This window comes from Chlorocebus sabaeus, chromosome 11 (assembly GCF_047675955.1).
Source record: "Chlorocebus sabaeus isolate Y175 chromosome 11, mChlSab1.0.hap1, whole genome shotgun sequence".
Taxonomy (NCBI): Eukaryota; Metazoa; Chordata; class Mammalia; order Primates; family Cercopithecidae; genus Chlorocebus; species Chlorocebus sabaeus.
Genome location: NC_132914.1, coordinates 112,745,901 through 112,749,697, shown reverse-complemented (window position 1 = coordinate 112,749,697; position 3,797 = coordinate 112,745,901). Strand labels below are relative to the sequence as shown.

The 3,797-nt window shown below is 45.1% G+C and overlaps 1 pseudogene; it reads left to right on the top strand.

The window, feature by feature from the left end:
• Positions 1–265: 265 nt before the first annotated feature.
• On the top strand, positions 266–703 carry LOC103239196 (ubiquitin-ribosomal protein eL40 fusion protein-like; annotated as a pseudogene).
• Positions 704–3,797: the final 3,094 nt, after the last annotated feature.

Here is a 3,797-nt window from a genome sequence, read left to right as displayed (position 1 = left end):
TTTTTGCTCGGGTGATGCATGCACCAAAATCTCACAAATCACCACTAAAGAACTTACTCATGTAACCAAACACCACCTGTTCCCAATAACCTATGGAAATTAAAAATAAATTTAATTTTTTAAGAAAGAAAGGTCTTGTAAATATAGTTAAGAGTCAAGATGAGAACATACTGGATTATCAGGGTAGGCCCTGAGGGACAAGAGTCCTAGTAAGAGGCACACAGAGGAGAGAGACACATGGAGGAAGGTGATATGAAAATGGAGGTGCTCTTTCTCTTCAGTGAGGCAGCCGAGCTACAGACTCAGAGATGCAGATCTTTGTGAACACTCTCATGGGCAAGACCATCACCCTTGAGGTGGAGCCCAGTGACACCACTGAGAATGTCAAAGCCGAAATCCAAGACAAGGAGGGCATCCTGCCTGACCACCAGTGTCTGATATTTGCGGGCAAACAGCCAGAGGATGGCCGCAGTCTCTCAGACTAGAACATCCAGAAAGAGTCCACCCTGCACCCGGTGCTGCGCCTGTGAGGTGGCATTATTGAGCATTCCCTCTACTGGCTTGCCCAGAAATACAACTGCAATAAGATATTACTCCCAGGGATCTGCGTCAGTGCCCTGCTCACCCCTGTGCTGTCAACTGCTGCAAGAAGTGTGGCCACGCCAACAGCTTGTGCCCCAAGAAGAAGAAGAAGGTCAAATAAGGCTCTTCCTTCTGCGAAGGGCCCCGTGGCCCTGGGGCTCAATAAAGTGTCCCTTTCACTGACTGGAACAGGGCAAAAAAAAAACCAAGAAAATGGAGGCAGAGTTTGGGGTAATGTGTCTATAAACCGAGGAGTTCCAAGGACTACTGTCACTACTGTCAGCCACCAGAAGGTAAGAGAGGAGCAGGGAGCAGATCCTCCCTCCCAGCCTTCAGAAGAAACTAGCCCTTTGGACACTTCAATTTCCCACTTCTGGCGTCCAGAACAATGAGCGAATGGATTTCTATTATTTCAAACTATCCAGTGTGTGGCCATTTCTTGCAATAACCCTAGAAAATGAATACGCCCACACAATTCTATAAGTTAATGATTACTGTATTAATATTCCACTTTGGAATATTCCACGTGTGGAAACTGAGACATAGGGAGTTTAATTAACATCAGAGTGGCCAGGAAAGAGTGGAAATCTGAATTTAAATCCACCTGTCTAGTGCAATGTCGTCCTCTTAACCATGCTCTAGACTAGAAAATGAATACGCCCACACAATTCTATAAGTTAATAATTACTGTATTAATATTCCACTTTGGAATATTCCACGTGTGGAAACTGAGACATAGGGAGTTTAATTAACATCTGAGTGGCCAGGAAAGAGTGGGAATCTGAATTTAAATCCACCTGTCTAGTGCAATGTCGTCCTCTTAACCATGCTCTAGACCACCTTCCTGAGAGCCGACTGCATTTCTTCTGTGTAGAAGGAGAGTTGAGGAGAAATGAGGAGCAGTTTTTGTTATGGAGATTTGTATAAGACTGGGGCCCAGGCAGTTCTGTTTTAGGGCCTTGGGTGACAAAAGGCATGCACCATGGCTCACACCTGTAATCCCAGCACTTTGGGAGGCTGAGGTGGGTGGATCACTTGAGGTCAGGAGTTTGAGACCAGCATGGCCAACATGGTGAAACCTCGTCTCTACTAAAAATACAAAAATTAGCCAGGTGTGGTGGCAGGTGCCTGTAGTGTCAGCTACTTGCAGGACTGAGGTATGAGGATCGGTTGAACCCGGTAAGCAGAGGTTGCAGTGAGCTGAGATCATGGCCCTGCACTCCAGCCTGGGTGATAGAGCAAGACTCTGTCTCAAAAAAACAAAGCATGTACCAAGAAGATCATGAATAAACTTAATTAATGAGGGCTATCCCTGGCCAATCTAAGCAGTAACTAGGGAAGGTGACAGCAGGTGAGTAGGAAATGATTCTGAGGGTCTGTAATTCCACAGGTAGGGGCCATGAGTTAGAGACCTGTGGGTGTTTAAGTTAACATAACCTTCAGATCTGGAGGCTAGAAAGTCCTGGGAAGGCTTGGAAAGATTGTCACCAGCAAATGAGCGTTTGTTATATAGAGACTCTTTGTAGGCCATATTTTAGAGAGAAAGGTCACAGAGTGGGTGGGAGGAGGCCTTGGAGAGTGAGGTAAGCTTAGAGGTGGAGAGAAGCCAAGAAGGAAGCAGGCAGGGGTCAGGATGAGAACTTGGAAACAAAGGGTAAGCCCAACTTCTCGTGGATAGTCACTGCACCCGGACAGACAGTGACTCTGCAGCCAGGTGGCTCCCAGCCAAACCAGCTGGACTTGAGGGGCATGGCATATCCATTGCCCTGCACAAGAATAGAGGTGATTGAGTCGTTAAGGGAAACTTTCAGATGAGCTAGAGGGAATGTCTTCCTCAAAGTTGATGTGAATAAATGGAGAATCAGAGCTCTAAGAGGAGAGCTGGCACCTTCAATCCCAAAATTAGAAGCTTCATGGATTCATTAAATGAGTATTATGTGCCCAGCTTGGCACCTGCTGCTGGAGTCTTGTCTTTTCTTTTTTTTTTCAGATGGAATTTCGCTCGGTTGTCCAGGGTGGAGTGCGGTGGCGCAGTCTCAGCTCACTGCAACCTCTGCCTCCAGGGCTCAAGTGTTTCTCCTGCCTCAGCTCCCAGGTAGCTGGGACTACAGGATGTGTGCCACCAAGCCCAGCTAATTTTTTGTATTATTAGTAGTGACGGGTTTTTGCCATGTTGGCCATGCTGGTCTCAAACTCCTGATCTCATGTGATCTGTCCGCTTTGGCCTCCCAAAGTGCTATGATTACAAGTGTGAGCCACCATGCCTGGCCAGGAGTCTTTTAAAATAAGATAAATAGCATGTTTGAGGAGATGTTTGTTATTTGACTGAGGAAATAAAGATTATATATGAAACTCTCTGGAGAAAATGGCGCAAGGGTGCATATTCACAAACAGAATGATTTGTATTTTAAATCTAACTTCCAAGGAAGATGAGAGAATGTGGTAATAAGGTAGACATAGAAGATAGGCTCTTAGGTTGCAAAGAGAAGGCACTGAAGATTAACTTAAGCCCTAGCTCTAAATACACATCACACATTGCTCTCTCTCCTCTCCTTCCATGACCCATGGCAGACATCACTGATCCATTGTGGTACTCTTTCCTGTCCAGGCTTCATGTTTGCAGACACTGTACTAGACAGGCACTACCAGAGGTGGCATGAGAAGTGAAATCCCCTAACTCTCCTACCCTTAGGTCATGAGGGTTTATTTTATAAAAATGCAGGGAAGTGTGAAAGCATAGGGAATAACACAGTGTTTCCAAGACTAGGCTATAGAGCAAGCCTCATGGAAAACAAGACCAGTGTTTCACTTCCATTCCGGATCCAGCAGTAGTTCTAGTAACCTCGATTCAACCTGTATCTCCCTCAGAGAGAGAAGGAAAGACAAAGAATCTGATGACTGAAATAATTTGTCATCAGCCAATATAGCATGACAGTGGTTATCCTCAAGATAACTTATAGATGGCTGACTTTTATTATGAACCCCTCATTTCAATTACGTTTACATTGAATGGCAACTCTTTAATCCAAGGGTCAGAAAACTGTAATGAAAAGGGCCAGAGAGTAAAACTTTTTGGCTTTGCAGGCCATGCAGTTTCTGTCACAGTGACTCAGTTCCATCATTGGAGCACAAAAGTAACCGTAGATAATACACAAACCAATGAGTGTTGCTGTGTTTCAATAAAACTTTATTTACCCAAACAGGTGCCTGTGGCC